The sequence below is a fragment of the Vombatus ursinus genome, unplaced genomic scaffold (genome assembly GCF_900497805.2).
Source record: "Vombatus ursinus unplaced genomic scaffold, bare-nosed wombat genome assembly UNPS02014802.1, whole genome shotgun sequence".
NCBI classification, from domain to species: domain Eukaryota; kingdom Metazoa; phylum Chordata; class Mammalia; order Diprotodontia; family Vombatidae; genus Vombatus; species Vombatus ursinus.
In genome coordinates, this window is record NW_020954580.1 from 23,906,459 (window position 1) to 23,920,854 (window position 14,396).

Sequence of the window (14,396 nt, forward strand, 5' to 3'; positions counted from 1 at the left end):
CTACATGAGAGACAGTAAGTTTATACATATCATACATATATACATACACACATTATACCCACACACATGCACAGACAGATATACACATGTGAGCATAGGTATGTATATATATACAACACATACAAACATATCATATATACATATACACATCATGTCCACATACATGCATATCCTACACAGATATACATGTGTGCACATAGTATATATACAATACATATACATATATAATATATACATATACACACATGCATACACACAGATATACATGTATGTATATATATCATATATGCAGAAATATACCCACATACATACACATATAGATATACACGTGTGCACATAGGTATATATATATATACACACAATCTATACACATATATAATATATAAATACATATTATACCCATATACACGCACACAGAGATATACACATGTGCACATCAGCATATATATATATACAGAGTAATAACACATGTATATATTATGCATGTACATTGTACATATTATACACACATGATATGTATATGTGTATATATGTACACGTTGTCTATATAATAGACATATTAATATATACACAGACACGTATATAGCAATTATACATACATATATAACATGTGCAGTGTGTATCTTATATGAAATGTGCTTGTCATATATATATGCATATTTGTATATATGTATAGATATATATATATACATACATACATATATCTCTATCTCTATCATCTATCAATCTATGACACTAGACTAGGCATTGGAGATATGGAGATAAAAAAATGAAATGGTTTCTGGCCTTTAGCTTACATTCTATCAGAGAAACAACAGGTATGCATATAAATGAATATGAAATATATCCAAAGTAAATACAAGGTAATTGGGAGGGGGAACTCTATGCTGGGGAGATGAGGAAAGGACTCATATAGGAGGTGACACTGAAGTTGAGCTTTGAAGAAAGCGAAGGATTTTAAGAGGTGTAGGTGAGAAAGAAGTATGTTCCAGGCATAGGAGAATAACCCGCGGAGGTAGGAAATGGAATGTAGTATAAGAAAACAAAAAGTAGGCTGAGAGTGTGATGGAGAGGAACACGTAGGTGGTTCCCCAGAAGCAACCCCCAGTTTTCTGTTTGGGTCTCCTAGAGACACTGTTCCAGTTTCAAAGTACTTTGTGAACCTGTAGTCCTGAAACTATAGCTCAGAGACTTCAATCTACATGTTTAGTTTCAATAGTCAGCTGGAGAATAGAATTACTTCAAAGCAAAGACATTTACTGAAATGTGAGTAAAGTAGGAAATAGTAAGGAGTAGCAATATGTTATCTCCATAGAACCTGGGGCTCTTTTATCTGCAAATACACACAGAATCAAAGAAGAGAAAGAGAAAGGACGTCCATAAAGGTCACAAGTAGAGAGGCACACACATAGGGAACCCATATGGCCAAGGCACACATGTGGAGTTCGGTCTCTAGGGTCTCGAGGGTCAGGTCTGCCGGGCTCTAGGGTCACTGCTTCTGCTGGTCTTGGTCTTGTAATCTCCCCTGGATGCTGCTGGATGTTGCTTGGTTATGGTCTCCACTGCTTCGTGCTTTTGGCTCAGCTGAAATTCTTGACTAGGGTAGTGCTATGTTCTTTTACCCAGCATGTTTTGCAAAAAAACAAAAAACAAAAAACAAAAAAACCAAAAACCCAAATTATCCTTGCCCTGGGACCAGCAGAACCTTTCCAGTTTTGCTCCCTCAGAGTCTTGGCTATGAGGACGATCACTGAGCAAAAGATTCTTAGCTCCTGGCACCAACTTTGCCAGAACAAAGAGAATGGTTGTCTAGGAAAGCTAATGGCCTTGTGCTTTTCCATTCTCTCTATTATATTTCACTAAAGAGTCTTAGCAAAGTCCATGCCACCTAGTTCTTGGACTACCTGAAATTTAGCAGTATTTTGTGAGTCTCCAAACCTGCCATAGCTTGTAGGCTGGGAGAAATTCGCTCACCTCCAAATACATGGTGATACAAATTTTAAAAAACATTTTACAAAATTCTTGTAGGTTATGATTTGTCTTGGTGCGGCATGCCCTAGCTTAAAGATAACAGGAAAAGAAAAAAGTGTAAAAATAGCACACACAAAAAAGAAAAAGGAAAAATAAGTTTCCCCTTTTTTAAAGAAAGTTTGGTTCAAATGAGCTCCCAGACTATGTGAGGCATTTACAATAAGAATTATGGACCTGAGGTTGACTGGAAGTCCTTAGTAAAAAAAAAAAAATTCCTCTAAGCTATTCATTCAGGCAATTCATAAATTTCTCTGTTGCATCCCCATAAAATCATAAAATATTCCAAATTGAAGTCTAGCAAAAAATTTCTCCAATGGGTCCCTGCAACTGCACAGGACACCTGAAATTTCTCCAGTGGATCCCTATAACACATTAGGCATTCCAAGTGGAAGTCTGAATTCATACTGTACTAGGATAAGTAGGCTAGCTAGAGAAGTAATCAAACAGCCTTGGAAAAGTACCCGCATATTTGGGGCTTCCAAAACAGGCGATTAAATACTTGGGGTCAATGTATTCAGAGTTTCTAGGGCATTAGACAGATCTTACCCTATGGAGCTTCAATCTATAAGGCTCTTGGACAAGTTGTCCATACCCATGTTACAATATAAGAATCTAATTGTGCTTAAAAGTAAAATAAAATTAGTTTGGTTGAGCCCCCACAGAATTCTCTTAATACCTTTACATCTTAAGTCATGAGACACTCCTTTAACTGGAGTTCTCTCTGTGGCTCTAGAATCATTTCTAGGTACCCATATTCTAGAGACAGAACATATACTGCTCATAGCAGCTTCCACATTCATAATGGACTTCATACAACAACGATTAGTACTTAAGAATTAAACCATGCAAAAGTTATTGCAAAGCAATTGCTCTGATTTATAAAGGAAACACTTCAGAAAACTAATTATAGCCTGAAAACTAAAGAAAATACCAAGAGATCCTTTCCCCACTAGGTTGTGCTCTGGAAGAGATGCATAGGGAAAAAGGTAAAAGAGCCAGTTTTCAAGATCTCAGAACTTCTTCAAAAGCTAAGTCCTTCCCAGAGCTGACTTCTAAGAGCCTACAGTCCACAGAGCAGGGCCAGCTTTCTTTTTAAAGGCCACAAAGAGGTGTGACTGGATCCTCAATTAACCAATTACTAAAAGTTTTATGTGTCTTATCCAGTGGTCATCCAATTCACTTGCATGTCATGGCATCATCTTCATGATGTCATAGTTCTCTTCGAGAATGAAGGACAAACAGCAGCAACCCTATTATGCTATTAAAGGAAACTTCTTATATTCTGTTATTGGGTTATTTAGGAAAATTCCACAATCTGATAAAAGACTTACCGCCTTGAGTGTGTCTTCTACCCTAATAATTCTGGAAAGAGAGGTTAAGATCAGATTGTGAAAGTTTTTAAATGCCAAATGCAGGTGGACTCTTCCTTCCCTGAAACCTTTACAAACCCAGAATTCACTGTCGTGGACATAAAGACCATGGTCATAAAACCAGAAGATGAAAAAAAAGTTCTTTAGAGAATTTTCATCACCAACACAAAGATAATTCCTTGGGTTGGAATCAAGGTGTGAACAAATCCTCTGTTAAGCTGGCTGACCACATGAATCCAATATGGCATCAAGCTCCAGGCCAAATTCAAGGGCAGTGGATCAGGGCTATTACCTGATCCCTAATTCAAAAGGTGCAATTCAGTGTCATTTGAATAGCTGTACGTATAAAGCACAGTGTCAAATGGAGGGGCTACTACAAAGACAATTTTAAAATAATCCCTGCCTTCAAGGAACTTACATTCTACTGGGATCTTTTTAGAAGATAGACCTTTTATAGCTTTGAAAGGAGGGAAAAATGTCCTGGAAGTCTGCTATTCTTTTTTTTTCTTCTTCTTACGAACAGAATTTTTATTATCATTATAAACATCTGAAAGCAAATGTACAATGATATAAATATACATAGGTTATGAGATCACTACTCAATGGTCTTCTCAGTAATGCTTATGCATACAAGATTGTGACATTGTCAGCAATATGTTCTTGCAATGCAAACAAGAATTATCAATGTAAGCTGTCAGTACATTTTAATTTTTGTTTAAAATCACCTATTCATTTCTTTTTTTAAAATATATTTTATTTTCCCCCAATTACATGTTGAAACAATTTTTTAACATTTGTTTTTTTTTTAAGTTTTGAGTTCCAAATTCTCTCTCTCCCTTTCTTCTTCCTCTACCCCCACCTAGAGATGATAAGCAATCAGATATAGGTTATACATGTGCAATCTTGTAAAACATTTCCGTATTAGTCGTTTTGTACAAGAAGACTTGAATAAAAAAGAATGAAAAAGTGAAAAATAGCATGCTTCGGTTTGTATTCAAACAGTGTCAGTTCTTTCTCTGGATGCAGATAGCATGCTTCATCATGAGTCTTTTGGGATTTTCTTGGATCATTGTATGGCTGAGAGTAGCTAAGTCATTCACAGTTCTTCATCATACAATATTGCTGTTACTGTGTATAACATTCTCCTGGTTTTGTTCACTTCACTGCATCAATTCATGTAAGTCAAGGTTTTTCTGAAATCATCCTGCTTGTCATTTCTTTCTTTTTTTTCCTTTTTGGTGAGGCGATTAGGGTTAAGTGACTTGCGCAAGGTCACACAGCTAGTAAGTGTTAAGTGTCTGAGGCTGGATTTAAACCTAGGTCCTCCTGACTCCAGTGCTAGAGCTCTATTCTCTGCGTCACCTAGCTGCCCCGGCTTGTCATTTCTTACGGCACAATCACATTCCATTACAATCATGAAGTCTGGTATTCTTTACAGCCTGTAATTACCCATACTTTATGATACTTCTGGAACCCAGGTCTAAAATGACCAGCACAGGTCTAGAACTGCCATGGAAGGGTTGTTTACTTACTATGTCTCAGGCATTATACAAAGGATGCCTTGATAAGTTTGAAAACTTCTTAGGGCTATTTATCCATTTAGAGCCTCAGCTAATTTTACCCACTCTTTTGTTTATACTCTTTGCAGATTTTTTCTTTAAAAAACAAAAATAATACTGTCTCTTCAAAACATCTATCAATTGGCCCATTAATAAAACATAGCTGGCTTTATATCAATGTCTTTAGCAATCTTAGAGGTGATTTAAAAGAAATCTTAAATCATAAAATCAAAGGCATATTTGGCCATGAACCAGGATAACATAATGATAATACCATATTTATATTTTTTACAATTTACAAAACACTTTTATAACAACCCTAGGAGGAAAGTAGTATAAGTATTTTTATGGCCATTTTTAGAAGAAACTGAGTCTCAGACTCATTGTGACTTCCATAGTCACACAGTTAGTAGGCTTACTAGTAAGTAGTAGAGTCAAGATTCAACTATGTCTTAATTCTTTTAAAAAATATTTTCAGTTTCAAACACTCTCCCTCCCCGACTCATCAAGAAGGCAAGAAAAATAAAACCCATTACAAATATGATTAATTATGCAAAACAAATTTCCTCAGTAGCTCTGTTCCCCTCCCCCACCCCCCAAAAAGGAATAAAAAGAAATAGAAAGAAAATATGCTTCAATCTTCACTCAGCCCACAGTTGTCTACAATGTTTGGCACATAGTAAGTGCTATGTAAATGTTAGTTATTATTGTTATTACTATTACCTGGAGGTAGATAAAATGTTTTATCATGAATCCTTTGGAATTGTGTTGGTTATTAGGTTGATCAGTTTCTAAGTCTTTCAATGTTGATTATCTTTATAATATCGCTATTACTGTTTAACTTGCTTTTTTTGGTTTTGCTCACTTTATTTTGCTTCAGTTCAAACAGATCTTCCCAGGTTTTTCTGAAACTACCCCCTTCATCATTTTACACAATAGTGGAACACAATAGTGTTCCATCACGTTCATTTATCATAACTTATTTAACCATTCCCCAATTGGTGGGCACCTCCTCAGTTTCCAATTCTTTGCCATCACAAAAAGAGCTGCTATAAATATTTTTGTATATGTGGGTCCTATTGCTTTCTTTTATATTTTTTTCTTTTTTTAAAATGTATTTATTTTTGGGGCAGCTAGGTGGTGCAGTAGATAGAGCTCCAGCCTTGGAGCCAGGAGGACCTGAGTTCAAATCTGACCCCAGACACATGACACTTACTAGCTTTGTGACCCTGGGCAAGCCACTTAACCTTGATTGCCTCACCAAAAAAATTTTTTTAAAAAGTATTTTTTTTAGGTTTCAACATTCACTTCCACAAGATCCCCATCTCTACCTTCCCCAATACACCCAAGACAGTGTGCATTCTGATTACCCCTTTCCCCAGTCTGCCCTCCTTTCTATCATACCCCTGCCTTTTATCCCCTTCCCCTTCTATTTTCCTGTAGGGTAAGATAGATTTCTATACCCCATTGCCTGTGTATCTTATTTCCCAGTTACATGTAAAACAATTTTTAGCATTTGTTTTTAAAACTTTGAGTTCCAAATGATCTCCCTTCCTCCCTCCCCACCCACCCTCATTGAGAAGGCAAGCAATTTGACATAGGTTATATATGTGTAGTCATGCAAAACACTTTCATAATAGTCATATTGTAAAAAACTATTTCCCTTCATCTTATTCCACCTGGTTTATTCTATTCTCTCTTTTGACCCTGTCCCTTCTCAGAAGTGTTTGCTTCTGATTACCCCCTCCCCCAATTTGCCCTGTCTTCTATCATCCACCCCCTTATCCCCTTCCCCCCATTTTCCTGTAGGGTAAGATAGAGTTCCATACCCAACTGAATGTGTATGTTATTCCCTCCTTAAGACAAATCTGATGAGAGTAGGGTTCACTCATTCCTTCTCACATCCTCCCTCTTACCCTCCACTATAAAAGCTTTTTCTTGCCTCTTTTATGTGAGAAAATTTACCCCATTCTACCCCTCCCTTTCTCCTTCTCCCAGTACATTCCTCTCTCACCCCTTAACTTTCTTTTTTAGATATCATTCCTTCATATTCAACTCACCCTGTGCCCTCTGTCTACATGTATTCCCTCCAACTACCTTAATAATGAGAAAGGTCTCATACAAATATCATCTGTCCATGTAGGAATGTAACAGTTCTACTTCAATAAGTCCCTTATGATTTCTCTTTCCTGTTTACCTTTTCATGCTTCTCTTGAGTCTTGTATTTGAAAGTCAATTTTTCTATTTAGTTTCGGTTTTTTCCTCAAGAAGGCATTAAATTCCTCTATGTCATTGAATGTCAATTTTCTCTCCCTCATTGATTACACTCAGTTTTGCTGAGTTTTAATTCTTGGTTTTAATCCTAGCTCCTTTGCATTCAGAATATCATTTTCCAAGCTGTCCAATCTCTTAATATAGAAGCCACTAAATCTTGTGTTATCCTGATTGTGTTTCCACAATACTTGAATTGTTTCTTTCTGGCTGCTTGCAATATTTTCTCCTTGACCTGAGAACTCTGGAATTTGGCTATAATATTTCTAGGAGTTTTCCTTTGGGGATCTCTTTCATGAGGTGATTGGTAGATTCTTTCCATTTCTATTTTACCCTCTGGTTCTAGAATATCAGGACAGTTTTCCTTGATAATTTCTTGAAAGATAATGTTTAGGCTCTCTCTCTCTCTCTCTCTCTCTCTCTCTCGTAGGCAATCAAGGTTAAGTGACTTGCCCAGGATCACACAGCTAGTGAGTATCATATGTCTGAGGTCAGATTTGAACTCAGTTCCTCCTGAGTCCTTAACGGGTATTCTATCTACTGCACCACCTAGCTGCTCTCTTTTTGATCATGGCTTTCAGATAGTCCAATAATTTTTAAATTATCTCTCCAGGATCTATTTTCCAGGTCAGTTGTTTTTCCAATGAGATATTTCACATTGTCTTATATTTTGTCATTCTTTTGGTTTTGTTTTACAGTGTCTTGATTTCTGATAAAGTCACTAGCTTCCATTTGCTCCATTCTAATTTTTAAGGAATTATTTTCTTTGGTGAGCTTTTCGACTTCCTTTTCCATTTGGACAATTCTGCTTTTTAAGGCATTCTTATCCTTATTGACTTTTTGGACCTCTTTTGCCATTTGGGTTAGGCTATTTTTGTTTTTTTTTTTTGGTGAGGCAATTGGGGTTAAGTGGCCCAGAGTCACACAGCTAGTAAATGTTATGTGTCTGAGGCTGGATTTGAACTCAGGTCCTCCTGGCTCCATGGCTGGTACTCTACCCACTGTGCCACCTAGCTTAGGCTATTTTTAAGGTGTTATTTTCTTTCTTTTTTTTATTAATTTATTTTGATTTATCAATAATCATTTCCATATGCTTTTGAGTTTAAAATTTTCTCCCCCTTCCTCCCCACCACCCTCTCCAACACAGCACATAATCTGATATAGGCTATACATTTACATTCATATTAAACGTATTTTCACATTAGTGATGTTGTAAGTAGAAATTAAAACCTATAGGAGGAACCATCAGAAAGAGGAAACAAAACTCAACAGAAGAGAAAAAAAATAACAATTTGGCTTCCATAGTTCTTTCTTTGGGTGTGGATAGTATTTTCTATCACAAGGCCTCTGAAGATGTCTTAGATCCTTGTATTGCCAGGAAGGGTTAAGTTTATCAATATTAGTCATCACACAACATGGCTGTTATCGTGTACAATGTTCTCTTGGTTCTGCTCACTTCACTCAGCATCAGACCATACAAGTCTTTCCAGGTTTTTCTGAAGTCAGCCTGTTCATCATTTCTTATAGCACAATAGTATTCCATCACATTCATTAAGGTGTTATTTTCTTCAGTATTTTTTGGGGTCTCCTTTAGCAAGCTGTTGACTTGTTTTTCATTATTTTCTTGCATAACTCTCATTTGTCTTCCCAGTTTTTCCTTTACTCCTCTTACTTGCTTCTCAAAATCCTTTTGAGCTCTTCCATGGCCTGGGACTGATTCATATTTTCTCTTGGAGGCTCTGGACGTAGGAGCTTTGACTGTTGTCTTCTTCTGGTTGTATGTTTTGATCTTCCTTGTCACCAAAGTAAGATTCTATAGTCTGAAGTTTTTTTCCGTTGTTTGTTCATTTTCCCAGCCAATTACTTGACTTACTAACTTTTTGTTAAGGTAGGGGTCTGCTTCCAGTGTGGAGGGCCCACTGTCCCAAGCTTCAGGGGTTTTGCGCAGCTGTTTTCAGAAATACTTCTAGGGACCTGTAAGTTTTTAGTTCTTCCGAGGTGGTGTGACCTAAGGAGAGGAGTTTACTCCTCTCCTGGCCTGTGCTCTGGTCTGTGAGTGCTCTTTTCTGTCCTGGAACTGAGAGGAGGATTCTTTCTCCACTGCTGCCACAAGCCCTGCTATGCCAGTGCTCCTCCTCCCAGGACTGTGACCCAGATCCAAGGGCAGAGCAACAGAATCCTGCCTCAGTGCCAGCAAAGAGACCCCTGAAATCTCTTTCTGATCACTTCTTTGATCCCCTTACCATCTGTGGGCTGAGAGCTCTGGAACAGCTATTGCAGCCACCACTAAGGCCAGACTAGACTGAGCTCCTCTCTTACTCAGGTCTAAACAGACCTTTCCTACTGACCTTCTAAGTTGTTTTTGACTTTCGTGGGAACCACCACAGCTGCCAGCAATTCAGTCCCCTGAGGCCTGCTCTAGGTTCAATGGGGCCTGGTCTGTGCCCGTATGGCTCATGGTGGACTGCACTCCTCTCCCAGCCCATCCAGGTTTTCTTGGGCTAGAAATTTGTTTCACTCTGTCTTTTTGTGGGTTCTGCTGCTCTAGAATTGTTTAGAGTCATTTTTGCAGGTATTTGGAGGGGTTTGGGGGAGAGCTCACGCGAGTCCGTGCTTTTACTACACCATCTTGGCTCTGCCCTTTTTTATCTCTTTGTAGCGGTATCTCTGGGTCAAAGAATATGCACAGTTTAATAGCTTTTTGGATGTAGTTCCAAATTGCTTTCCAGAATGTCTGGACTAATTCACAGCTCTACTGACAGTGCATTAGTATACCTATTTTCCCAAATCCTCTCCAGCATTTGTCATTTTCATTTTTTTTTTTGGTCATCTTAGCAACTAGGTCATAATTCAATTCTGGGTCTTATAATCACTTGTTTACTCTGCTATGCTGAAAACCAAATCATTTTCAAGTGGAAGAAACAAGAGAGAATGACACTATCTCCCCTTCCCCAAAATTTAATCTATTAAAGGGAATTTTTCATTAGGAAGAGGAATGGCCAAAGCACTATCTAAAGGGTGGCTATAAAATCTGGTTAGTTTAAGATTAATTTCCAAGGTACTGCTTTATAAAATTAATAAAATCTGCACTTATTTGAGTCAAATATGGGCAAATAAAAGCCATTTGCATATTCCAAACTGCCATGTTTACTCATGGAGAGAGGGGTTGCACCCTTATTTAGAGGGGGGGGGGGAGTCCTACATACAGTTCTCAAGGCTGTTATTGCTATAATTTTCAAATTTTAGATCCTGGTGTTAAAGTGATTAGAGACTTCTGTACAAATGATATTCAATTCATTGATACTCTACAGTTACTGTTATTTTGAAAGGCATGGTAGTGCCAAAGAGATATGGCGGACCATCAGAAGATGTTAGTCATGGCTCTGCCATTTACTTCCTGTGGCACTTGGGGCAAATTTCTTAACCCTTTTATGCCTTAATTTCTTCATTGATAAAATGGGCATAATAATGCTTGCCCTGTATTCCTCACCAGGTTGAGGGGATGATCCAAATGAAGTGCTCTATGCAAGGAAGGTGAACTATTTATTATGACTATTTGAAGTTGAGAATAGTAAATATGTCTGCACATAGCACATGTTTAGCAAATACTATTTACTGACTAGTTACATGCTGTATGCTTTGCATTAAACGGAAAGGAATAGATACTAGGAAAAAAGTTGAAAATAAAACTCTTCTTTTTTTCCCCTTAAGAGAAGCTAAGTGAAGACTCTTTTAGTCATTTTTGCAAGTCTCCAGACTTTTCCACCTCTGGCCCAGAAGCCTCACCCCAGGTGTGCCAGAGCCAAGCTCTAACCTGTTAGAGTTCATTATTAAATTTTCAGTGTGAGCCATTTACACTTTAGAAACTGGAAGGCCTACAAATCAGGGCTTGATTTATTATTTTGCTGACTGTCTAGACATAAGAAAGTGTTAATAATTCAGATTAAACTTGAAAAAATGTTTGTGAATGCATTTTTTTTGACCTTGGTTGTTAAACATTTACCAGCACACCTCTATATTGCTCTATATTCTATAAACAGGGTTTGAGATCAGCAGGAATATAGTAAAAGACTGCAGGAAGGAAGTCTGGAGTGACTGTAGGCTGACAGCCACCACCACCACCACCACCACCAACACAACTACTATCATTTATATAGAACTTTAAGGTGTGCAAAAGGCCTTATATATGCTATCTATTTTGAGCCTCACCACACCCCTGCTTCTTACCCCTGTGGCCCCCCCCCTCGGATTGGTGAGTTCCTTTTTGGAGCCTCCATTTGAGAGACCAGCTGTGTTCTCTTCTCTGACCTCCCCCTCACTTTTGACTCTTCAGCCTCTTCTGCTTTGTTCCTATACAGGTGCCTTTCCCCTTTTATCTGCTATTTTACTCTGCTATAGTGAAAGTGCTTTGGGGGTAGGGACTCTCTTTCTTTTTATTTGTATTTGTATCACCAGAACTTAGCATAGGACCTGGTATATGAATAAGCACTAAGTACAGGCATACCTTGAAGATATTATGGGTTTGGTTCCAGAGTACTGCAATAAAGAGAATATAATAATAAAATGAGTCACATGAATTTTTTGGTTTCCCAGTGCATATAAAAGTTATGTTTACATCATACTGTAGTCTATTAAATGTGCAATTGTATTATGTAAAAAAAAAACTCTCAATATACATACCTTAATTAAAAAATGCTTTATTAACAAAAAATACTATCACCTGAGCCTTCAACAAGTTGTAATTTTTCTTTTGCTGGTGAAAGGTCTTGCCTTAATGTTGATGGCTGTTGACTGATCAGGGCGGTGGTTGCTGAAGGTTGGGGTGGTTATGGCAATTTCTTAAACTAAGACAATAATGGAGTTTGCTACATCAATTGATTCTTTCACTTGAACATTATAAGATTATTAATTGGCCTAATTTCAATATTGTTGTATCTCAGGGAATAGGGAGGCCCGAGGAGAGAGAGAGAGAGAGAGAGAGAGAGAGAGAGAGAGAGAGAGAAAGATGGTTGGTGGAGCAGTCAGCAAACACACACAGTCTTATATGACTGTGGTTTGTGGTACCCCAAAACAATTATAATATTATCAAAAAATCACTGATCTATTGGCTAATATGACAAAAAAGGAAAATTATAAATGTTGGGGGGATGTGGAAAAACTGATGAACAATTGGTGGAGTTGTGAAATGATCTAATCATTCTGGAAAGCAATTTGGAACTATGCCCAAAGGGCAATAAAACTGTCTATATCTTTTGACCGAGAAATACCACTGCTAGGTCTGTATTCCAAAGAGATAAAAAAAGGGAAAAGGACCTAGTTGTACAAAAATATTTATATCAGCTCTTTTTGTGGTAACTAAGAGTTAGAAATCAAGGGGATACCCATCAATTGGGGTATGGCTGAACAAGCTGTGGTATATGATTGTGGTGGAATATTATCATGCTATAGCAAATGACGAGGAGGGTGATTTCAGAAAAACCTGGAAAGATTTATATGAACTGATGCAAAGTGAAGTGAGCAGTACCAGGAGAACATTATACACAATAACACCAACGTTGTACGAAGAACTGTGAATGACTTAGCTATTGTTAACAATACAATGCTCCAAGACAATCCCAAATGATTCATGATGAAGCATGCTATCTGCCTCCAGAGAAAGAATTGATATTGTGTGAATACAGACTGAAGCATACTATTTTCCTATTTTTTTAAATTTATTTTTTTATTTATTTCTATTTTCTATATTTTTCTATTTCTTTCTCTCTTTTTTGATTGAGTCTCTTTGTACAAAATGACTAATATGGAAATGTTTTACATGATTGCACATGTATAATGTATATTAGATTGCTTACCATCTCAGGGAGGGGTAGAATTAGGGACTCAAAACTTTTAAAAATGTTAAAATTGTTTTAACATGTAACTGGGGAAAATAAAATATGTGCAAAAGATTAAAAACAAGATCACAGATCACCATAACAGATATAATAATAATGAAAGTTTGAAATACTGTAAGAATTACCAAAATGTGACACAAAGCCACAATGTGAGCACATGCTATTGGAAAAATGGGGCCGATAGACTTGCTTGACGCAGGATTTCCTCAAACCTTCAATTTGTAAAAAACACAGTGTCTGCAAAGAGCAATAAAACAAAGCACAATAAAATGAGGTATGCCTGTAAATGCTTTCTCTATCTTTCCATTTTGAGCCTCTGTTATCTGACCTGTAAAATGGAGACAGGAATTGGAGTTCCAACAAATATTTATTAAGCTCCTTATATAGTCCAGGCATTGTTCTAGGTGATGGGGATACAAATACAAAAATGGAACAGTGTCTGTCCTCAAGAAGCTTCTATTCTACTGGATGAACACTAAATTTAGAAGGCAGCATGACACAGTAAATAGGAGTGCTAGACTTGGAAACCTGGATTCAAATCATATTCCAGACATTTTATTAGCTATGTGATTTTGAGTAAGTCACTTTGAATGAATCTCTCTGAGGTTCAGTTTCCTCATCCATAAAATGAGAATAATAATAATAATAATAATAATAATAATAATACTTGTATATATAATAATACAATAGAGAATACACCTTGATCCCCTCTGTTAGTACCTAACAGAGTTTTTGTGAGGCTCAAATAAGATAGTGTTTGCAAAGTGTTTTAAACCACTAAAGCTCTTTATAAATGTTTATCTCTTCAAACCTTAGAAACCTGTAAGTCTATGATCTCTCAGATCTCAAGATCTGACTCTAAAATACTACATTTAGGGGCTCTCTCACTACTTCTTTCTTATTTTCTGACTTCATAGACCACATATTTATACTAATATTCTGAATGGGGCGCCATGGAGGGGCATAAAATATCACTGATAAAAATGTGATATACAAAATATCTAAAACTGACGCAAATGTATAACACCAAAAATCATTCAATAGAGAATGTAGTCAAAGATTCAGAACAAAAAAATTCAAGAGAAGAATTGAAAATTACAAATGATCACACGGAAATACGCAGCTAGGTGGTGCAGTCTGTAGAGCGCCTATTGTCCTGAGTTCAAATTTGGCCTCACTGATTATTGTTTGTTCTTTGTTCTCAAAGAGGACCAATGCAAGTGATTTGGATTTAAGTGAGGCAGAGCTGTGCAAAGTCATCAGCTCCACTC

The 14,396-nt window shown here is 37.1% G+C and overlaps 1 protein-coding gene across 1 annotated transcript in view; it reads right to left on the reverse strand.

Annotated features, from left to right (window-relative positions):
* The window catches only part of KIAA2012 (KIAA2012 ortholog), a 161,313-nt gene that overhangs the window by 9,092 nt on the left and 137,825 nt on the right, over window positions 1-14,396 (reverse strand). The window lies entirely within an intron of this gene.